The sequence below is a fragment of the Leptodactylus fuscus genome, chromosome 7, assembly GCF_031893055.1.
Source record: "Leptodactylus fuscus isolate aLepFus1 chromosome 7, aLepFus1.hap2, whole genome shotgun sequence".
Classification (NCBI taxonomy): Eukaryota; Metazoa; Chordata; class Amphibia; order Anura; family Leptodactylidae; genus Leptodactylus; species Leptodactylus fuscus.
The window spans coordinates 119,653,443-119,678,304 of record NC_134271.1 but is presented as its reverse complement, the minus strand read 5'-3'; positions in this window follow the sequence as shown (position 1 = coordinate 119,678,304).

Below are 24,862 nucleotides of genomic sequence, written 5' to 3'. Positions count from 1 at the left end.
CAGGGTCTACGCTTACAGGTAATGCAGTGCACCATGGCAGACCTAGGTGTAAAGCGGCTTCACACAGCAGTGTCACACAGCTTTTCATCCTACTGCAAGTGGTATGGTTAACATTATAACTTTACACTGAAAAACAAATTCGCTAAAGTCTGTGAACAGACAGGGTTACAATGGACTGAAGGATTCATTCTGGCACTATGAGGCACACACCCTGCAAACCTCTGAACTTGTCCCCCTCTGAGATACTGTTCAGCCCCTAAGACTGGATTATATTTTCTTCATATTCCTCAGTTATTTTCAGCACATGGACCTTTGACCTATGTTGTGCGGTTACATTGGATACTGAATTACATAAGGAGGTCTTCTCTTCACTTCTGGATCCAGACACTTTGCATAGGCACCTCAGTCTACATGCTGGTGATTGGGAGTTGGTCGGGTGAAATCTTGCCAAGTTCTCACAACCTAGATGGGAAAGGCCTTTCCAGGTATTGCCTCCGTCAAGCTACAAGGCAAACCCACCTGGATCCATACCTCACTGCAAAAACATTCCACCCCGCTCTGTCCGGTGACACCTTCTGACTCGGAGTTTGCTCTAAGTGGATCTTCTGATTTGTTTTCAAGTTAAAGCGGAGGGTTTGTGGGCCATAATAAAACACCACCAATCTGCCAACATGGGAACTCAACCCCACTCTGTCCGGTGACACCTTCTGACTCGGAGTTTGCTCTAAGTGGATCTTCTGATTTGTTTTCAAGTTAAAGCGGAGGGTTTGTGGGCCATAATAAAACACCACCAATCCGCCGACATGGGAACTCAACCCCACTCTGTCCGGTGACACCTTCTGACTCGGAGTTTGCTCTAAGTGGATCTTCTGATTTGTTTTCAAGTTAAAGCGGAGGGTTTGTGGGCCATAATAAAACACCACCAATCTGCCAACATGGGAACTCAACCCCACTCTGTCCGGTGACACCTTCTGACTCGGAGTTTGCTCTAAGTGGATCTTCTGATTTGTTTTCAAGTTAAAGCGGAGGGTTTGTGGGCCGTAATAAAACACCACCAATCTGCCAACATGGGAACTCAACCCCACTCTGTCCGGTGACACCTTCTGACTCGGAGTCTGCTCTAAGTGGATCTATTTCTGATTTGGTTGAAGTTAAAGTGGAGGGTTTGTGGGCCATAATAAAGCACCACCAATCTGCTGACATGGGAACTCACCACCATTGACAGTACAAAGTGCTGTATTGCAGATCTACAACTGCCCAGCTGTTTTTTCTTCAGCTTTCAGCCAAATAGCTGGGTGGAGATGAGACCTCTACTGCTTGTGATGTTACTTCCAATGCTCTCCAATGCTATCTGGATGGGAAATACTTGAAGAGACTTGAACTCATCTGACTGCCGGGTGTGTAGCCATGTGCCAACTACCACAATGGGGGGTTCTTATAATAGGAGCTCCTTTGAGCTCAGATTCTAACCAGAAATCCAACTAGATTATTACACATTTTGCTTTGAATTCTGCCATGATAACTGTAAGACTATAGACGAACGTCCAAACCTGTGTTGTAGTTTAGCCTCATATAACAATAGGTTAGAAGATTCACCTGGAAAGGGATTGCATTTTTATGGCTTTGTATAAACTCTGCATGGTTTTTATTAATAATGATAGATGAATCTTATTCTTCTATCTATTCTTATACTTTGTCCATAACTCTACTAGAATTGCAGTGTTTGAGCAGGTAGCAGTGATCATTTTATGTCTCTTTAGGCCCCTTGCACATGATCGTGTGCTAGTTCACTTTACCGTCTGGGTTTTTCTCGGATAGCTCACTGACCCATTTATTTCTGTCGTGTATTACACACTTCTGTATGCGGGCCGACTGTTTTGCAGCCATGCTTCCACGGCCGTATTCATTGCATGAAGTACAACTGGTGCACGTGCCATGCCGTTCCATCAGGCCCAGCAGCCCGCACACGGTAGTTTACAAGGGGTCTTACACAAACTAATCATTGATTCTCTAAGAGAATCCATATTTCTGTTTAGACCTCAGAATCTAGAAGTGGTTGTCTGTGGATTCAAAAGGTAATGGTAGAAGATTCTGTTTGGGCTGTGTGTGTCTATGGTGTGTTTGTGCGGGTAAATGTTGCACAGAGTTCCTTGGTTCTTTCCTTAAACCAATTGTTGCATTAATAGCTTGTATTTTGATCTTTTATATTGCATCTCGCCCTTTCATGTGCATTTGCAATCAGTATAGCTCCATCTCGTAGAAGCAACAGTCTGGTTTATGGATAATACGTGTTTATGTAATACATATGAAGGAGCTGATAAAGAAAAAGTCCTGGTAATTCATTTATTGCTGACATTTGTACATATGACATTGTGACGCTGGGTTCACACCAGCGTTTGGCACTCTGTATTAGGTTTGCGTCTTCTGCTGTCATGCCGAGTCCGGCCGTGAGAGCTTTGAGCTCTCTGCGGCGAAACAGTTTTCTTTTAAACCGGACACAGAGTACTGCATGTCCGACTCTGTGTCCGGTTAAATAAAACCAGTTTCCCTGTGGAGAGCATTAAACGCTCACCGGAGCTCACGGCCGGACACTTTTCAAACCCATTCAAATGAAAAATGACTGCAGGTTTCCGTCTCCTGCCCTGTTTTGTGCAGGAAACGGAAACCTGCAGAACGGAGTCTCAGGCGCAGAAGTGAACGAGCCCTGAGGTGAATGTTCATCTATGATCTAGTTAATTGGATCTAAATGAGTCCAGAAAACATATTCCTTATACGGATACAATTACCAGCTATGTTTTCCCCATATTCTATTGTATATGATTTTCTGAATAGAATTCTATGTTATATGCCCTGCATACATGTAACCCTATTACATACTACTCTGCCATGTTTTTGCTTATACTACATGTGGATATCTTTTGTTCGCTTGTGTTTGTGATATATGTGATAACTTTTTATATGTATATACTTCAATAAATTATATCTCGTGATTTTATATGTGTGGAATTTTCTTTTGTGAGAAGGGTATTCCATCAGCTGGAGGGACGTGGGTGACTTTAGTAGTGATCTAGTGGCAGATCATGGTTGCACTTCGGGTGTACAGGCTTTCCTGAATTTGCTGGCAAAGTCTGTTCTGATCTTTTTGAGGGTCAGAGTAGAGGTTTCTCCGATAGAGCAACAGAGCATTCCACTTGTGTCCATCTACACTATGTGATCAAAAGTGTCCAGACACCCAAAAGACATACATTTTTCATATTAGGTGCATTGTGCTGCCACCTACTGCCAGGTACTCCGTATCAGCGACCTCAGTAGACATTAGACATCGTGAGAGAGCAGAATGGGGGGCTCCGCAGAACTCATGGACTTCAAACGTGGTCAAGTGATTGGGTGCCACACATCACACAGGTCAATGCCTTGAATGAATGGGTTTGAAAAGTGTCTGGTCATGAGTGTCGGTGAGCGTTTTATGCTCTCCGCGGCGAAACCATTTTTTTAACCGGACACAAAGTCAGATATGCAGGACTTAGTGTCTGTTTTAAAAAAAATGGTTTTGCCGCGGAGAGCATAAAACGCTCAGGGCCAGACACGGTCTGACAGGTTTCCGTCTTCTGTCTGCAGAAGACGGAAACCAGAGAACGGAGACCAGACGCTGGTGTGAACCCAGCGTAACAGGACTATCCCGTGGGGAACCTACCTGTCAATACAAAGTGTATATGGATTGTCCCAGTACACTCTTTCCTGCCATGACAGGAGTAGTTGTCGTATGGCAGAATGTTTCTGACAATGTACCAGCACTATGTCTATTGTATAATCTGTATTTCCTGTGTGCATATGAGTCGCCCCAGCTCGGCCTATGTAGATTCACGGTGCGAGCAGGCCCGACACCGGGGGCGGCAGCGCCTTGAAAAAGGGGAGTTTTAAGCAAAAATGGATTAAAGAAAAATAAAGAAAAATAAAAGTTTGTCGTGACGCCAGTTGGGGTTTCGGCTTGAGGTGAAGCCGGGCACTGTAGATAGGGCCTCTGGGAATAGGTGGTGATGCAGTGCCAGATGTTATACCCTCCCCAACTAGGGCAGGTCCCAGGGCCAGATGATATAGGTGAGGAAGGGATGATTTCCAGGAGGAGTAACAGAGGATCGATGAAAGAATACAGTCCAGACAGGGGTTAACCAAACACTTACAGTTTACTTCTGTAGTCAGCAGGAGATAACAGATGTTACAGGAGGATTCACCCTGCTTCAGTATAGTGAGATGCCAGGCCTCCCTTTTACCACTAGTATGATTCAGCCTTCCATTGCTGCTCAAACTCTCTAATAGATTTCCTCTGGTCCTGGGTTCCAGGAGCTCAAAGGTTAATTGCAACTGGGTAGATCCCCCTTCTGGACAGCAGGTAACGCGAGTTCTTTGGGATGCTGGATGCACTCACCCCAACTCTGTATGTTACTGAGCCTCCAGGAATCCTGCATTCACTAGGCCTCAGTCCAGTGAATCTCTCAATTTTCTAAGTGTTTCTCACACTAGTTAGGAATTGATGGTCCTATAACTGCAGCTCCGTGCCTGTGAGGTCTCATCTCACCTCTGCAGGTCTCCGGCCTCCTGTGCTGTTCTATCACACCATGAGGCTGCAGCATACCCTGCACCTCAACACACCTCTCCTCTCTCTTACACACTCCTGCACCCTCTGAACTGGAACTGAAAAAGAGAGAGACCCTCTTCCAGTCTGTAGCTCCACCCCTTTTCTTAAAGAGATAATGGCTGTGGAACTTTGTGTATGCTAACAGGTTGACTGGATCTCACTATACCTTCACAGTACACAGTATAGATCACATAAGATGACATTTGTAGTGACCCACTCTGTGGGGCGCTACATTCCCCCCTTGTTAAAAGTAGCACGTCTCGGGCTACCCTTCCGATGAACTAAGAAGAGGGTTGGTAGACGGTAACATGAACACCATAGTGTTTGAAGAACATTACATACAAGTGTAAACTTCATATGTAAGTAAATTCCCTAAGGAGAAAAGTGCAACTTATTTAAGACCATTTTAAACTGTCACAAAAATGTTCAAGGAAACACAATTTCTGTAACAGTCTCTGGTTGTGTATTCCTTACAACCCAGCAACATTCACGGTTGCTTTCCTTGCGGATTACAGCCCCAAACCGCTTAGTCCACCTCCTTAACTCCGAGTGCAGCTGCGGAGTATTTTGGAACATTCAAAATTCTTCACTGCACAGGCTGTTTTGATGGCTCCTATCCGACAGGCCGCCATATTTGAAACATCCCCCAACCCCCGGGAGCGTTGGTGCACCTGCATAAATTGCATTCCATGCACTTGAAGAGGTTGGTAGGCAAATGGAAGTTTTAAAAGTTTCAGTACCACAAGAAAGTTATTGTGGCAGGAACCCTGAAAAACTAAACATGTTAAACACTGGCACAGTTCCTTTAGTCCATTCTCTCTTGGTAATGCCATGCTCAGGAGAGTAAGTATTAATGCACAGTTCATATTTCTGACTCACCTACTAGTGCAATCTGTTAGGGAGCCAGCACTTAAATTAAACCTTTAACGTTGCATAAACTGAATTGAACATATACAAATACAACACAACTATCTGTAAACATATTGGGTTAGTATGCCTCTACTTATTGTCCCTGTAACGTATGGGGAGTTGTCCCTGTGTATTGCGCTGAGATCTACGCAAAAATGGGATTCCTGGCAGTCTTCTCCTACTTACTGGAGTCACCAGGGAAACGGTAGACATACTTTCACTAGGAATCGGGCTTACTGGAATTTGCGCTGGTACATCATCAGGAACTGGGATTGGCTGTTCTTGAGAATCCGTTATCTCCTGAGAGGATGTTTGTGGGAACAGCATTACTGGTACTACTAAAGCACCTTCAATTTGCGGCCAAGAACTAGGAAACGGCCCAAGTATGGTCTGAACTTCTGTCGCAGATTTTTCTGATTGTTGAGGGTTTTCTTCCACTTTGTTTCCTGCTTCCTCACGTAATTGAGACGGACATAGTTTCAAATTGTCTCTGGATACAGTTATACAAGTCTTTCCGCCATCTTTGGAAATCTTACATACTTTGCTGTTATCACTGTTAGATGGTTGGACAGTATAGGGTTCAGATTCCCATTGATCATCTAGTTTGTGGTGCCTCCTCTTTCTTTTCAATACTTGCTCACCAACTGGTAAAGGGGAAGCTGGAGCATGTTGGTTGTAGCTTTTCTCTTGTCTTTGCCTAGCTTGGTCAAGGCTTTGCTCTACACACTGCTGAACCTTTGTATACTGCAACTGTCTTTCAGCAATCCAATCAAGATCAGGTGAGTTGGGCACTTCTTCAGGATTTAGGACTCCCATCTCCAAGTCAATAGGAAGTTTACCTGGTCTGGCACGCATTAGGTATGCTGGAGAATACCCTGTGGAGCTAGTCGGGACATGGTTGTACATTTCAATTAAGTCAGGCAATTTTTCAGGCCATTGGTTTCTCTCTTCCAAAGGCAAGGTCTGCAACAAACTGATGACCAGGTGATTCATTTTCTCACAAAGTCCGTTCCCTTGAGGGTGGTATGGGGTTGTTCTGATCTTCTTACATCCATAGAGGAAGCAGAACTCTTTGAATACCTCCGCTTCAAATGCTGGACCTCTGTCAGTCAAGACTTGGTCAGGATAACCATGGGGCCGACAGAAATGCTCTTGGAATGCTTTTGCAGCTGTTTTTGCAGTCTGGTCTTTAACTGGAACAACGACCAGGAAGCGGGAGTAATGATCCACAATGGTAAGGGCATAGGTGTATCCCGATCTACTGGGAGTCAGCTGCACGTGGTCTAAGGCCACTATCTCCAAGGGTTGCTTTGTCTGGATAGGTTGCAGGGGGGCCTTTTGAGTAGTAGTGTCTTTTCTCCTGAGATTGCACGTACCACATTCTCTGCACCACTGCTCAATGGATTTTCTCATACCCGTCCAGAAGAAACGGTCTCGGATCACCACTTCTAGTTTTTTCCACCTGAAGTGTCCTGCTTGGTTGTGATAAGCTCCTAGCACCATAGGTATGTCCTTTTGGGGTACTACGATCTGCCAAAGTAGTTCATGGGTTCTTGGATTGATAGCTCTTCGAACCAACTTCCCTTCAAAAACAAAGAGCTTCTTCCTCTCTTTCCAGAGCTGTTGAGCTTCTGGTGGTGCATCCACAGGTAAAGAGGTGTTTTCTACTCCAAGAAGTTCTTTGACAAGGTGCACAGCTGGATCACTCTCTTGTGTTTCGGCCCAGCCATGATGAGGTAATGGATTCAGGGAGATCTCTTGAGTTGCTAGACTTCTTCCAGTCATACAGCCAGAGTTATGGACCATTCGATTGTTGTAGAAGGCTGGCATTTCTACCTCCTCTAAGTCATCAGATTCCTCTGGATCAGGAGGGTTGGGCATGCGGGACAAGGCATCTGCATTCAGGTTCTTCTTGCCAGCTCGGTACTTGATGACAAATTCAAAATTGGATAGGCGGGCAAGCCATCTCTGCTCCAGAGCTCCAAGCTTAGCAGTGTCCAGGTGTGTCAAGGGATTGTTATCGGTGTAGATTGTGAATCTTGAAGAAGCCAGGTAATGCTTGAACCTCTCTGTCACTGCCCATACTATTGCTAGAAGTTCCAACTTGAAGGAGCTATAGTTGACTGGATTCCTCTCAGAAGGACGAAGCTTCCTACTTGCATAAGCAATGACTTTCTCTTTGCCTTGCTGTTCTTGAGAGAGGACAGCTCCAAGTCCATTGTTGCTTGCATCTGTGTACAGTATGAAGGGCTGACTGTAGTCAGGATAGGCTAGGATCTCTTCTCCAGTGAGGGCTTGCTTTAGCTTCTGGAAAGAGTCTTCCAGTTGGGGGTTCCACTCCACTAGGGGGCTCTTGCCTTTAGACTTGTTGGATTGGCCGACAAGGAGATCCTGCAAGGGGGCTGCTAGGGTAGTGAAGTCCTTGATAAATCGTCTGTAGTAGCCAACTAACCCTAGAAATTGGCGGATCTCTCTGATGGTAGTTGGGGCTTTCCAGTCCTTGATCACAGTCACCTTGTCTGGGTCTGGGGCAACTCCTTCTGCACTGACCACATGTCCTAGGTACTGTACCTTTGGTTTCAGGAGGTGGCATTTGGAAGGCTTGACCTTCAGGCCAAAGTTGGACAAGGCCTCAAAGACTTCAGCCAGGTGTTGCAAGTGATCCTCATATGTTCCGGAATAAACAATCACATCGTCTAGGTACAATAAGACTGTCTCAAAATTCTTGTGTCCTAGGCAGCACTCCATCAGCCTTTGAAAGGTTCCTGGCGCATTGCATAGGCCGAAGGGCATGACATTAAATTCGTAAAGACCCATGGGAGTCGTAAAGGCAGTCTTCTCCTGATCAGCCTCTGCTACAGGAACCTGCCAATACCCGCTGGTTAGGTCCAGGGTAGAAAAGTACTTAGCCGTCCTGAGCGCTGCTAGTGACTCCTCTATGCGCGGCAAAGGGTAAGCATCCTTGTGCGTGATATTATTAATTTTTCTATAATCCACACACATGCGCATTGTCCCATCTTTCTTGCGAACTAACACTAAGGGTGCTGCCCAGGGGCTATGGCTTTCCCTGATTACCCCAGCACTCTTCATGTCCTTAATCATGTCCTTAGTACACTGATAATGTGCGGGTGGAATGGGCCTATACCTTTCTTTAATTGGTGGATGGTCTCCTGTGGGGATGGTATGTTGTATTACCTTCACCTGCCCAAAGTCCAAGGGAGTCTTACTGAATACCCTTGCATACTCTTGTGCTAACCGCACAACCCCATTCCTTTGGTATTGAGGAGTGCTGTCAGTGCCAATGTGTATTGCTTGACACCAGTCCTCTAACTGTTTTGGGGAATCATTAACATCTGTCTGATCAGAGGAAGCCAAGGGCTCTGTTGGCTGGATGTCATTGTTACTGACAGTGAACAGTTTAGCTACTGTGGCATACCTGGGTAAGCAAGCCTCCTCCTCCCCACAGTTCAATATGCGCACTGGTACTCTGCCCTTCTTCACATTAACTATCCCTCTAGCTATCATAACAGTGGGTCTACAGTCAGAATAGACAGGTTCCATCAGGGCCTGGTAGTCTTGCCCTTTGATGCCTATTGCTGCTCTGCACCAGACAATGATTTCACTCCTGGGGGGAAGCATGATGGAATTGGGGTCACTTACCCTCACACTGCCAATCTCTCCACCTGCTAACTCCACTTGTTGACGCTGGACAAGGGCTTTAATCTCCTTATTCAGAGCATATCTTTCTTGGTAGGGGGTAGATCTCAATGCGTCCTGTAAGATGGCAATTACCTCATCTAGACAATTCTCCAACACATTAGTCCCCAATGTTAACATATTAGCAAATTCCCCTTCATCCACATCAACAATTATTAGACCTTGGGATTTAAGATCCGTGCCACCCACTCTCATGGTGACCTCTTTATATCCCACCTGGGCCAGGGGCTGACCATTACTAGCAATTAGTACTAAGTCCCCATTTGGATGTTGGGTAATATCAGCATCAGTCCAGTACCTGCGAAACAAAGTCTGAGGAATAGTAGTTACTAGAGATGAGCGAACACTAAAATGTTCGAGGTTCGAAATTCGATTCGAACAGCCGCTCAATGTTCGTGTGTTCGAACGGGTTTCGAACCCCATTATAGTCTATGGGGAACAGATACTCGTTAAGGGGGAAACCCAAATCCGTGTCTGGAGGGTCACCAAGTCCACTATGACACCCCAGGAAATGATGCCAACACCTCTGGAATGACACTGGGACAGCAGGGGAAGCATGTCTGGGGGCATCTAACACACCAAAGACCCTCTATTACCCCAACATCACAGCCTAACAACTACACACTTTACACACTCAATACCACCTCTCTGACAGTAGGAAAACACCTTGAAACATGTGTATTTGGCACTTGCAGTGAGGAGAGCTTGTCACCAGCAGTGAATTTGGCCCTTGTAGTAAGTTGAGGTTGGCACCAACATTTGTTTTGAAAATCAGGGTGGATTGAGCCTCTAACCAGCAGAGTTTGGGCAAATTCATGGTGGAGGGAGCCTCTAAACACCCCAGTTTGGGCAAATTCATGGTGGAGGGAGCCTCTAAAAACCCCAGTTTGGACCAATTCATGGTGGAGGGAGCCTCTAACCAGCCCAGTTTGGGCAAATTCATGGTGGAGGGAGCCTCTAAAAAACCCAGTTTGGACCAATTCATGGTGGAGGGAGCCTCTAACCAGCCCAGTTTGGGCAAATTCATGGTGGAGGGAGCCTCTAACCAGCCCAGTTTGGACCAATTAATGGTGGAGGGAGCCTCTAACCAGCCCAGTTTGGACCAATTAATGGTGGAGGGAGCCTCTAACCAGCCCAGTTTGGACCAATTCATGGTGGAGGGAGCCTCTAAACAGCCCAGTTTGGGCAAATTCATGGTGGAGGGAGCCTCTAAAAAACCCAGTTTGGACCAATTCATGGTGGAGGGAGCCTCTAACCAGCCCAGTTTGGACCAATTAATGGTGGAGGGAGCCTCTAACCAGCCCAGTTTGGACCAATTCATGGTGGAGGGAGCCTCTAAACAGCCAAGTTTTGGGAAATTCATGGTGGAGGGAGCCTCTAACCAGCCCAGTTTGGACCAATTCATGGTGGAGGGAGCCTCTAAACAGCCAAGTTTTGGGAAATTCATGGTGGAGGGAGCCTCTAACCAGCCCAGTTTGGACCAATTCATGGTGGAGGGAGCCTCTAAAAAACCCAGTTTGGACCAATTCATGGTGGAGGGAGCCTCTAAACAGCCCAGTTTGGGCAAATTCATGGTGGAGGGAGCCTCTAACCAGCCCAGTTTGGACCAATTAATGGTGGAGGGAGCCTCTAAACAGCCCAGTTTGGGCAAATTCATGGTGGAGGGAGCCTCTAACCAGCCCAGTTTGGACCAATTCATGGTGGAGGGAGCCTCTAACCAGCCCAGTTTGGACCAATTAATGGTGGAGGGAGCCTCTAAAAAACCCAGTTTGGACCAATTCATGGTGGAGGGAGCCTCTAAACAGCCCAGTTTGGGCAAATTCATGGTGGAGGGAGCCTCTAACCAGCCCAGTTTGGACCAATTAATGGTGGAGGGAGCCTCTAAACAGCCCAGTTTGGGCAAATTCATGGTGGAGGGAGCCTCTAACCAGCCCAGTTTGGACCAATTCATGGTGGAGGGAGCCTCTAACCAGCCCAGTTTGGACCAATTAATGGTGGAGGGAGCCTCTAACCAGCCCAGTTTGGACCAATTCATGGTGGAGGGAGCCTCTAAACAGCCCAGTTTGGGCAAATTCATGGTGGAGGGAGCCTCTAAAAAACCCAGTTTGGACCAATTCATGGTGGAGGGAGCCTCTAACCAGCCCAGTTTGGACCAATTAATGGTGGAGGGAGCCTCTAACCAGCCCAGTTTGGACCAATTCATGGTGGAGGGAGCCTCTAAACAGCCCAGTTTGGGCAAATTCATGGTGGAGGGAGCCTCTAAAAAACCCAGTTTGGACCAATTCATGGTGGAGGGAGCCTCTAACCAGCCCAGTTTGGACCAATTAATGGTGGAGGGAGCCTCTAACCAGCCCAGTTTGGACCAATTCATGGTGGAGGGAGCCTCTAAACAGCCCAGTTTGGGCAAATTCATGGTGGAGGGAGCCTCTAAAAAACCCAGTTTGGACCAATTCATGGTGGAGGGAGCCTCTAAACAGCCCAGTTTGGGCAAATTCATGGTGGAGGAAGCCTCTAACCAGCCCAGTTTGGACCAATTAATGGTGGAGGGAGCCTCTAAACAGCCCAGTTTGGGCAAATTCATGGTGGAGGGAGCCTCTAACCAGCCCAGTTTGGACCAATTCATGGTGGAGGGAGCCTCTAACCAGCCCAGTTTGGGCAAATTCATGGTGGAGGGAGCCTCTAAAAAACCCAGCTTGGACCAATTCATGGTGGAGGGAGCCTCTAACCAGCCCAGTTTGGGCAAATTCATGGTGGAGGGAGCCTCTAAAAAACCCAGCTTGGACCAATTCATGGTGGAGGGAGCCTCTAACCAGCCCAGTTTGGGCAAATTCATGGTGGAGGGAGCCTCTAAAAAACCCAGTTTGGACCAATTCATGGTGGAGGGAGCCTCTAAACAGCCCAGTTTGGGCAAATTCATGGTGGAGGGAGCCTCTAACCAGCCCAGTTTGGACCAATTAATGGTGGAGGGAGCCTCTAAACAGCCCAGTTTGGACCAATTAATGGTGGAGGGAGCCTCTAACCAGCCCAGTTTGGACCAATTAATGGTGGAGGGAGCCTCTAACCAGCCCAGTTTGGACCAATTAATGGTGGAGGGAGCCTCTAACCACCCCAGTTTGGACCAATTAATGGTGGAGGGAGCCTCTAACCAGCCCAGTTTGGACCAATTCATGGTGGAGGGAGCCTCTAAAAAACCCAGTTTGGACCAATTCATGGTGGAGGGAGCCTCTAAACAGCCCAGTTTGGGCAAATTCATGGTGGAGGGAGCCTCTAAACAGCCCAGTTTGGGCAAATTCATGGTGGAGGGAGCCTCTAACCAGCCCAGTTTGGACCAATTAATGGTGGAGGGAGCCTCTAACCAGCCCAGTTTGGACCAATTCATGGTGGAGGGAGCCTCTAAACAGCCAAGTTTGGACCAATTCATGGTGGAGGGAGCCTCTAAAAAACCCAGTTTGGACCAATTCATGGTGGAGGGAGCCTCTAACCAGCCCAGTTTGGACCAATTAATGGTGGAGGGAGCCTCTAACCAGCCCAGTTTGGACCAATTCATGGTGGAGGGAGCCTCTAAACAGCCCAGTTTGGGCAAATTCATGGTGGAGGGAGCCTCTAAAAAACCCAGTTTGGACCAATTCATGGTGGAGGGAGCCTCTAACCAGCCCAGTTTGGACCAATTAATGGTGGAGGGAGCCTCTAACCAGCCCAGTTTGGACCAATTCATGGTGGAGGGAGCCTCTAACCAGCCCAGTTTGGACCAATTCATGGTGGAGGGAGCCTCTAAACAGCCCAGTTTGGGCAAATTCATGGTGGAGGGAGCCTCTAAAAAACCCAGTTTGGACCAATTCATGGTGGAGGGAGCCTCTAAACAGCCCAGTTTGGGCAAATTCATGGTGGAGGAAGCCTCTAACCAGCCCAGTTTGGACCAATTAATGGTGGAGGGAGCCTCTAAACAGCCCAGTTTGGGCAAATTCATGGTGGAGGGAGCCTCTAACCAGCCCAGTTTGGACCAATTCATGGTGGAGGGAGCCTCTAACCAGCCCAGTTTGGGCAAATTCATGGTGGAGGGAGCCTCTAAAAAACCCAGCTTGGACCAATTCATGGTGGAGGGAGCCTCTAACCAGCCCAGTTTGGGCAAATTCATGGTGGAGGGAGCCTCTAAAAAACCCAGCTTGGACCAATTCATGGTGGAGGGAGCCTCTAACCAGCCCAGTTTGGGCAAATTCATGGTGGAGGGAGCCTCTAAAAAACCCAGTTTGGACCAATTCATGGTGGAGGGAGCCTCTAAACAGCCCAGTTTGGGCAAATTCATGGTGGAGGGAGCCTCTAACCAGCCCAGTTTGGACCAATTAATGGTGGAGGGAGCCTCTAAACAGCCCAGTTTGGACCAATTAATGGTGGAGGGAGCCTCTAACCAGCCCAGTTTGGACCAATTAATGGTGGAGGGAGCCTCTAACCAGCCCAGTTTGGACCAATTAATGGTGGAGGGAGCCTCTAACCACCCCAGTTTGGACCAATTAATGGTGGAGGGAGCCTCTAACCAGCCCAGTTTGGACCAATTCATGGTGGAGGGAGCCTCTAAAAAACCCAGTTTGGACCAATTCATGGTGGAGGGAGCCTCTAAACAGCCCAGTTTGGGCAAATTCATGGTGGAGGGAGCCTCTAAACAGCCCAGTTTGGGCAAATTCATGGTGGAGGGAGCCTCTAACCAGCCCAGTTTGGACCAATTAATGGTGGAGGGAGCCTCTAACCAGCCCAGTTTGGACCAATTCATGGTGGAGGGAGCCTCTAAACAGCCAAGTTTGGACCAATTCATGGTGGAGGGAGCCTCTAAAAAACCCAGTTTGGACCAATTCATGGTGGAGGGAGCCTCTAACCAGCCCAGTTTGGACCAATTAATGGTGGAGGGAGCCTCTAACCAGCCCAGTTTGGACCAATTAATGGTGGAGGGAGCCTCTAACCAGCCCAGTTTGGACCAATTCATGGTGGAGGGAGCCTCTAAACAGCCCAGTTTGGGCAAATTCATGGTGGAGGGAGCCTCTAACCAGCCCAGTTTGGACCAATTCATGGTGGAGGGAGCCTCTAAAAAACCCAGTTTGGACCAATTCATGGTGGAGGGAGCCTCTAAACAGCCCAGTTTGGGCAAATTCATGGTGGAGGGAGCCTCTAAACAGCCCAGTTTGGGCAAATTCATGGTGGAGGGAGCCTCTAACCAGCAGAGTTGGTGGAAATCAGGGTGGAGGGAGCCTCTAACCAGCAGAGTTGGGGGAAATCAGGGTGGAGGGAGCCTAGTATTAGCAGAATTGTGCAACGCTTATGGTGGATGAGTATGAGGATGCGGAGGAATTGGAGAGGTTGAGTACAGACATGGAGTTTCATGTTGGGGTGCTTTACACAGGTGGGCACAAAAATGACGGCTCTACCCAGTGGTGGTTCATTTTTATCAAAGTGAGCCGGTCGGCACTCTCAGCTGACAGACGGGTGCGCTTGTCAGTGATGATGCCACCGGCTGCACTGAACACCCTCTCAGATAGGACGCTGGCGGCAGGACAGGACAGCACCTCCAAGGCATATAGGGCAAGTTCAAGCCACAGGTCCAACTTCGACACCCAATACGTGTAGGGCGCAGAGGGGTCGGAGAGGACAGGGCTGTGGTCGGAAAGGTATTCCCGCAACATGCGCCTATACTTCTCACGCCTGGTGACACTAGGACCCTCCGTGGCGGCACTTTGGCGAGGGGGTGCCATCAAGGTGTCCCAGACCTTAGACAGTGTGCCCCTCGTTTGTGTGGACCGGTGAGAACTTGGTTGCCTACTGGAGGAACTGCCCTCCCTGCCGCCAACGTCACATGCTGGAAACATCTCCATCATATTCTGCACCAATTGCCTGTGGCAAGCATTGATGCGATTGGCCCTCCCCTCTACCGGAATAAAAGACGAGATGTTGTTTTTATACCGGGGGTCAAGGATAGCAAAGATCCAGTACTGGTTGTCCTCCATGATTTTGACAATACGCTTGTCGGTTGTAAAGCACCCCAACATGAACTCAGCCATGTCTGCCACAGTGTTAGTTGGCATGACTCCTCTGGCCCCACCGGAAAGTTCAATCTCCATTTCCTCCTCATCCTCCATGTCTACCCATCCGCGCTGCAACAATGGGACGATTCGAAGTTGCCCGGAAGCCTCCTGTATCACCATCACATCATCGGACAACTCTTCTTCCTCCTCCTCCTCCTCCTCCTCCTCCTCCATTAAACGCAGTGAAGCGGACAGATGTGTGGACCTACTCTCCAGCTGTGACGGATCGGATGCTATCCCTAACTCCTCTGTGTGATCTGAGTTATCCCTGATGTCAATCAGGGATTCTCTCAGAACACACAAGAGCGGGATTGTAAGGCTCACCATCGCATCCTCAGAGCTCACCCTCCTTGTGGACTCCTCAAAGACCCGTAGGATGTCACAAAGGTCTCTCATCCATGGCCACTCATGGATGTGAAACTGAGGCAGCTGACTTTGTGGCACCCTAGGGTTTTGTAGCTGGTATTCCATCAAAGGTCTCTGCTGCTCAACCACTCTATTCAACATCTGAAACGTTGAGTTCCAGCGTGTGGGGACGTCGCACAAAAGCCGGTGTTGTGGCACATGCAGGCGTTGCTGGAGAGATTTTAAGCTAGCAGCGGCTACTGTCGACTTGCGAAAGTGGGCGCACATGCGCCGCACTTTCACCAGTAGCTCTGGAACATTGGGGTAGCTCTTTAGGAAACGTTGCACCACTAGGTTGAAGACGTGGGCCAGGCATGGAACATGTTGGAGTCCGGCAAGCTCCAGAGCTGCTACCAGGTTCCGGCCGTTATCACAAACGACCATGCCTGGGCCCAGGTGCAGCGGCTCAAACCATATTGCCGTCTCATCGAGGAGGGCATCCCTCACCTCGGAGGCAGTGTGCTGTCTGTCCCCCAAGCTGATCAGCTTCAGCACAGCCTGCTGACGTCTACCAACGCCAGTGCTGCAACGTTTCCAACTCGTAGCTGGGGTCAATCTAACAGCGGAGGAGGAGGCGGTGGCGGAGGAGGAGGCGGTGGCGGAGGAGGAGGCGGTAGAGGAGGAGGAGGAGGGGGGTGTTCTTCTCGTGTCCCTGCCAGGAATGTTAGGCGGGGAGACGAGGTACACCGGGCCAGTTTGGGAAGCAGTCCCAGCCTCAACTACATTCACCCAGTGTGCCGTCAGTGAAATGTAGCGTCCCTGTCCGCATGCACTTGTCCACGCGTCGGTGGTCAAGTGGACCTTTGTGCAAAGCGCGGAACTAAGGGCCCGCCTGATGTTGAGTGACACGTGCTGGTGCAAGGCGGGGACGGCACACCGGGAGAAGTAGTGACGGCTAGGGACGGCATAGCGAGGTGCCGCAGTTGCCATCAGGTCCAGGAAGGCGGGAGTTTCAACAAGCCGGAACGCCAACATCTCCTGGGCCAGCAGTTTAGCGATGTTGGCGTTCAAGGCTTGCGCGTGTGGGTGGTTAGCAGTGTATTTCTGCCGCCGCTCCAATGTCTGAGAGATGGTGGGTTGTTGTAAAGAAACGCCTGATGGTGCCTTTGATGGTGCAGGAGAAGGAGATAAGACAGGAACAGGGGAGGATGAGGTAGAAGTCAACAAAGTGGCGGAGGCAGATGAAGTGGTGTCCTGGCTCGTCCTCTGGAGTGCATCGCCAGCACAGTCAGCAGTGGCAGTGGCAGAGGCAGTGGCAGAGGCAGTGGCAGTGGCGTGAACGGCAGGCGGCCTTTGTCCTGCCGTTGCTGCCTGCCACTGATTCCAGTGCTTGGATTCCAAATGACGGCGCATTGAAGTGGTGGACAGGTTGCTCTTCTCAGAGCCCCTAATCAATTTCGAGAGGCAAATTGTGCAGACAACACTATATCTGTCCTCGGCGCATTCCTTGAAAAAACTCCACACCTTCGAGAAACGTGCCCTCGAGGTGGGAGTTTTTCGGGGCTGGGTACGAACTGGAACATCTTGGGAGATTCCGGGTGTGGCCTGGCTTCGCCTAAGCTGCTGACCTCTGCCTCTGCCTCTAGCTACCCTTTTTGGTGCTGCACCTGCCTCAACATCCACACTACTTTCCCCGCTTGACATCCCCCCTGTCCAGGTCGGGTCAGTGTCCTCATCATCCACCACTTCCTCTTCCAACTCCTGTCTCATCTCCTCCTCCCGCACAATGCGCCGGTCAACTGGATGCCCTGACGGCAACTGCGTCACATCATCGTCGATGAGGGTGGGTTGCTGGTCATCCACCACCAAATCGAACGGAGATGGAGGAGACTCTAGTGTTTGAGCATCTGGACACAGATGCTCCTCTGTTAGGTTCGTGGAATCGTGACGTGGAGAGGCAGGTTGAGGGACAATGAAAGGAGCGGAGAACAGCTCTGGGGAGCAGGGACAGTTTGGGTTATTGTTCTGTAAAGCTTCGGAATTTTGGGAGGAAGGAAGACAAGACTGTTGGGTAATAGGAGAGGAGGCAGAGTCTGACTGGCTGCTGGACAATGTGCTGTAAGCGTTCTCTGACAGCCATTGCAAGACCTGTTCCTGGTTCTCGGGCCTACTAAGGTTTGTACCCTGCAGTTTAGTTAATGTGGCAAGCAACCCTGGCACTGTGGAGTGGCGCAATGCTTGCTGCCCCACAGGAGTAGGCACGGGACGCCCTGTGGCTTCACTGCTACCTTGCTCCCCAGAACCATTCCCCCGACCTCGCCCACGGCCTCGTCCACGTCCCTTTCCGGGAGCCTTGCGCATTTTGAATTCCTAGTTAGAAATTGGCACTGTATACCAGTAGTAAAAATTGTGGGTGCACGTAACCCCAATATATTCTTTGAATTCCCAGTCAGACACTGGCACTATATGGCAGTAGCAAGAAATGAGGGTATTTGTATTCCCAATATACTCTTTGAATTCCCAGTCAGACAATGGCACTGTATACCAGTAGTAAAAATTGTGGGTGCACGTAACCCCAATATATTCTTTGAATTCCCAGTCAGAAACTGGCACTATATGGCAGTAGCAAGAAATGAGGGTATTTGTATTCCCAATATACTCTTTGAATTCCCAGTCAGACAATGGCACTGTATACCAGTAGTAAAAATTGTGGGTGCACGTAACCCCAATATATTCTTTGAATTCCCAGTCAGAAACTGGCACTATATGGCAGTAGCAAGAAATGAGGGTATTTGTATTCCCAATATATTCTTTGAATTCCCAGTCAGACAATGGCACTGTATACCAGTAGTAAAAATTGTGGGTGCACGTAACCCCAATATATTCTTTGAATTCCCAGTCAGACAATGGCACTGTATACCAGTAGTAAAAATTGTGGGTGCACGTAACCCCAATATATTCTTTGAATTCCCAGTCAGAAACTGGCACTATATGGCAGTAGCAAGAAATGAGGGTATTTGTATTCCCAATATACTCTTTGAATTCCCAGTCAGACAATGGCACTGTATACCAGTAGTAAAAATTGTGGGTGCACGTAACCCCAATATATTCTTTGAATTCCCAGTCAGAAACTGGCACTATATGGCAGTAGCAAGAAATGAGGGTATTTATAACCCCAATATACTCTTTGAATTCCCAGTCAGACAATGGCACTGTATACCAGTAGTAAAAATTGTGGGTGCACGTAACCCCAATATATTCTTTGAATTACCAGTCAGAAACTGGCACTATATGGCAGTAGCAAGAAATGAGGGTATTTATAACCCCAATATATTCTTTGAATTCCCAGTCAGACAATGGCACTGTATACCAGTAGTAAAAATTGTGGGTGCACGTAACCCCAATATATTCTTTGAATTACCAGTCAGAAACTGGCACTATATGGCAGTAGCAAGAAATGAGGGTATTTATAACCCCAATATATTCTTTGAATTCCCAGTCAGACAATGGCACTGTATACCAGTAGTAAAAATTGTGGGTGCACGTAACCCCAATATATTCTTTGAATTCCCAGTCAGAAACTGGCACTATATGGCAGTAGCAAGAAATGAGGGTATTTGTATTCCCAATATACTCTTTGAATTCCCAGTCAGACAATGGCACTGTATACCAGTAGTAAAAATTGTGGGTGCACGTAACCCCAATATATTCTTTGAATTACCAGTCAGAAACTGGCACTATATGGCAGTAGCAAGAAATGAGGGTATTTATAACCCCAATATATTCTTTGAATTCCCAGTCAGACAATGGCACTGTATACCAGTAGTAAAAATTGTGGGTGCACGTAACCCCAATATATTCTTTGAATTCCCAGTCAGAAACTGGCACTATATGGCAGTAGCAAGAAATGAGGGTATTTGTATTCCCAATATACTCTTTGAATTCCCAGTCAGACAATGGCACTGTATACCAGTAGTAAAAATTGTGGGTGCACGTAACCCCAATATATTCTTTGAATTACCAGTCAGACACTGGCACTATATGGCAGTAGCAAGAAATGAGGGTATTTGTATTCCCAATATACTCTTTGAATTCCCAGTCAGACAATGGCACTGTATACCAGTAGTAAAAATTGTGGGTGCACGTAACCCCAATATATTCTTTGAATTACCAGTCAGACACTGGCACTATATGGCAGTAGCAAGAAATGAGGGTATTTATAACCCCAATATATTCTTTGAATTCCCAGTCAGACAATGGCACTGTATACCAGTAGTAAAAATTGTGGGTGCACGTAACCCCAATATATTCTTTGAATTCCCAGTCAGACACTGGCACTATATGGCAGTAGCAAGAAATGAGGGTATTTGTATTCCCAATATATTCTTTGAATTCCCAGTCAGACAATGGCACTGTATACCAGTAGTAAAAATTGTGGGTGTATATAGCCCCAATTCTATTGCTAGGGGACTTGCAGGGTATTTCTGGGGTGAAGGTGGGGGGGCACACCGTTGGAACGGGTATCGGGGTATATATCGGGTATACGGGAATACACTGACAGTGTATTCCATTCAGGATCCTGGGAAAGCTGGGTTGCGGCGATTGAGCCCGTCAGTGCCACGTTACACTGACAAGCTTCTCCCTGGAATTTAGCTCTTATAAGAGCTGTTGGTTGTCTTCTCCTTCCTATCCTAGCCTGTCCCTGCCTACCCAGAATCTAAGCCCTAGCTAGCTGGACGGAAACCTCCGTCCTCGGTGAATTGCAAGCTCAGAATGACGCGAAGCTGGGCGTCGCTGTTCTTTTAAATTAGAGGTCACATGTTTTCGGCAGCCAATGGGTTTTGCCTACTTTTTTCAACGTCACCGGTGTCGTAGTTCCTGTCCCACCTACCCTGCGCTGTTATTGGAGCAAAAAAGGCGCCAGGGAAGGTGGGAGGGGAATCGAGTAATGGCGCACTTTACCACGCGGTGTTCGATTCGATTCGAACATGCCGAACAGCCTAATATCCGATCGAACATGAGTTCGATAGAACACTGTTCGCTCATCTCTAGTAGTTACCTGTGAACCAGTGTCCAGTAGCGCTGTGAAAGGGATACCATCAATTGTAACTGGAATTATAGGACGTCCACCTACATACCTGCTTTTCCAGCTAGTTGGACCAAATCGTCTTACTCCTGAAGGTTGGTCCTCTACTCCAGGAGTTGCCCATTTAAAGGACACTCTCTCTCAACATGACCAACCTTATCACACCGTCTGCAGATGGGTCGGCCAGAGGGGTCAAACTTGTCAGTGGTCCTCCTGCCGTTGCGCGTCAGTCGCTGTTGAGGAAACAATGTTCTTCTTGAACGTCTCCAAGGTAGATCCTCTGGGCTGGAAGCAAGCTGGATCTTTGCTGGAGACGAAACTTGGAGATCTTGAACAGTTTTGGTTAATGCAGCTACATGTTTAGTTAGCTCAGTCATTTGTAACCGCAGCTCTGCAGCATCATCAGATTGGATCTGTGCACACTGTACAGTAGATGGAAAAGGTGCAGCATTTGCAGGGCTCACAGGTGTTTGCCTGTGGAGAGCAACTTGTTGCTCCTCCGTCTGTCCGCATGGATAGACAGGTTCCCTCAGGATACGGATGGATCTGTCCTTGAATTCAATAAAGCTCATATCAGGATTCTGCAGCGCCATCATGCGCAGTTGGGCCTTACCGGATTCTGACAATAGGCCTTCTACAAACTGTTCTTTTAGCATCCTATCCTCATCCTGAATACTATCTGGATCTACTTGTTTAATAGCCCATAAGGCTTCTTGTAGATTAAGGGCAAAATCTCTCACAGTGTCCTGCGGTTTTTGCTTACAGCTGAAAAACCGCATCTTTATCTCTGATGTGGTGCGGGTGTCAAAGGTGATCCTGAGTTTGGTAAAAATGTCCTTTACAGATCTTTTATCATTCAATGGCCAGGATTTCACTTCCCTTTGTGCTGCACCACCAAGTTGACTTATTAATATTGCGACCTTTTGCTCCTCTGTCATAGGGTATAGGTCAAACAGGCTACTCAGCTTTTCTTTAAAGTCTCTGAGGCTATGGGACTCGCCTGTATACTGGGGCAGCCAGGATGCACCTGGAATGTACGGCATTGTTAAGGGTAATATAGGTGCCATAGTTACTTGGTTATGACTACGGTTAGAGTCTATGGGGGAATCAGAGGGGCCTGGGGATGAAGATGAGGATCCACTTACTTGATACATCACCCCCCCCTTGTTAACCCCAGCAAGGCCACACTCACCGCACTTGATACTGTGAAGCGTTGATCCGGATGGATGGATGGATGGATTGATGCTGGTCTGGCTGCTACAGAGACTTCTACAGTTGGCAGGGGTAGACTGCAATTGGGGATGATGCAATCTGTATCTTTCACTGCTTCTTGCACAGGCATGTCACATGTTCTGCACTCAGTGTGGCTTGCAAGAAAGAGACACCAACCCTGCAGCTCAGTGTAACTTGAATCATACAACTGCTGTTCATTGCTATTTTGGAAAGCAGGGAAAATTTTGAAAAATGCAACAGTCTTTTTGAACAAAAATAAAAGTTTTGCGCACTTTCGCTATCCTGTTCGTGACGCCAAAAAGGTGAGTCGCCCCAGCTCGGCCTATGTAGATTCACGGTGCGAGCAGGCCCGACACCGGGGGCGGCAGCGCCTTGAAAAAGGGGAGTTTTAAGCAAAAATGGATTAAAGAAAAATAAAGAAAAATAAAAGTTTGTTGTGACGCCAGTTGGGGTTTCGGCTTGAGGTGAAGCCGGGCACTGTAGATAGGGCCTCTGGGAATAGGTGGTGATGCAGTGCCAGATGTTATACCCTCCCCAACTAGGGCAGGTCCCAGGGCCAGATGATATAGGTGAGGAAGGGATGATTTCCAGGAGGAGTAACAGAGGATCGATGAAAGAATACAGTCCAGACAGGGGTTAACCAAACACTTACAGTTTACTTCTGTAGTCAGCAGGAGATAACAGATGTTACAGGAGGATTCACCCTGCTTCAGTATAGTGAGATGCCAGGCCTCCCTTTTACCACTAGTATGATTCAGCCTTCCATTGCTGCTCAAACTCTCTAATAGATTTCCTCTGGTCCTGGGTTCCAGGAGCTCAAAGGTTAATTGCAACTGGGTAGATCCCCCTTCTGGACAGCAGGTAACGCGAGTTCTTTGGGATGCTGGATGCACTCACCCCAACTCTGTATGTTACTGAGCCTCCAGGAATCCTGCATTCACTAGGCCTCAGTCCAGTGAATCTCTCAATTTTCTAAGTGTTTCTCACACTAGTTAGGAATTGATGGTCCTATAACTGCAGCTCCGTGCCTGTGAGGTCTCATCTCACCTCTGCAGGTCTCCGGCCTCCTGTTCTATCACACCATGAGGCTGCAGCATACCCTGCACCTCAACACACCTCTCCTCTCTCCTACACACTCCTGCACCCTCTGAACTGGAACTGAAAAAGAGAGAGACCCTCTTCCAGTCTGTAGCTCCACCCCTTTTCTTAAAGAGATAATGGCTGTGGAACTTTGTGTATGCTAACAGGTTGACTGGATCTCACTATACCTTCACAGTACACAGTATAGATCACATAAGATGACATTTGTAGTGACCCACTCTGTGGGGCGCTACACATACACTGTGTTCATTACTAGAGATGAGCAAGTAGTATTTGATCGAATACCTCGCTCCCATAGGAATGCGTGTAAGCGGCTGAACACCAAGAGGTTAAGCGCAGTGAATATTCAACGTGCTTAACCCCGACACCTACGAGGTCCTACAAAGGGAAGCTGCCCATTTCCAACCCAAAGGCAGAGTACTAATATGCGGAGACCTCAACGCACAGGCACAGAGATAGACTACCTGCCCCCGACAACAACCCACATTCTCACAGAAGTGAGATCCACCACCCAGAACCCACACAGACAAGAAGAAACAGCTAGGACAGAATTGTCAACAAGAGCAGGAAACAACTGCTGAACATGTGCTGAAGCCTAGGACTATACATAATGAACAGACGTATCAGAGGCGACTCAATAGGACGCTTCACACTAAACTCCCAAGTGGGCAACAGCGTGGTAGACTACGCCATTACAGACGCAGACCCATCAGACATTGAAGACTTCACAATCGCACCTGACTCCCATCTATCAGACTACAACCAGATCCTACTTTACATGAGAACCACAAACAAAACATCTGCACAGGAGCCCCAACAGACCGGCCTCTACAACCTACCAAGACATTTCAAATGGGCCAACCACCAGGCCATGGAATATACCGACGCAACCAACCGACCCGAAATCAAGACACTGCTCACAAACTTCCATACAAACACCTAACAGCCAGACCAACAGGGAGTCACCAGAGCTGTGAAGGATCTCAAGTACATCCTACAGACCACAGCAGAACTAGCAGGCCCGAAACAAACCAAACCCATAAGACAAACCAACAAACAGTCCCACAAATGGTTCGACAGCGACTGCAGAGCATTACGCTGTACCCTAAGAACAGCCTCCAACCAAAAACACAGAGACCCCAACAACAAGGAGGCGAGGGAAGCCTACGACAACCTGCGCAAGCAACACAATGGCACCCTCAGAGATAAAAAACAGAGGCACCTCTCCCACAAAATAGAGCAACTAGAGGACTCCCTCAAAGACAGCTTATTCTGGGAGACCTGGCACCATATGGGCACAAAGCCCAAGAAAAACTCCCTCCACATCCAAAACAGCAATATCTGGCTCAACTACTTCAGAGGTCTCTACAAAAACATCCCTGAAGAACACCTAACCCCAGAACAGCAACAGATAATCACCAAACTGAGGGACATAGAGAAAGTCATCAAGGACTTCCAGAACCCTCTTGACTCACCAATCACCATAAAAGATATACAGGGAAAAATCACCCTGCTGAAAGACAAAAAGGCCAGCGTCCCTGACGGCATCCTACCAGAGATGATCAAACACAGCCCTCCAGCAATACACGCGGCACTGGCAAAACTATTCACCCTCGTCCACAATGCAGGACACTTCCCCCAAGGCTGGAACAAAGGCCTCATAACCCCCATCTACAAGAATGGAGACCAATAGGACCCCAACAACTACAGAGGGATCTGCGTCAGCAGAACTCTGGGGAAACTGTTCAACAGCATCAGCAAGAGCCG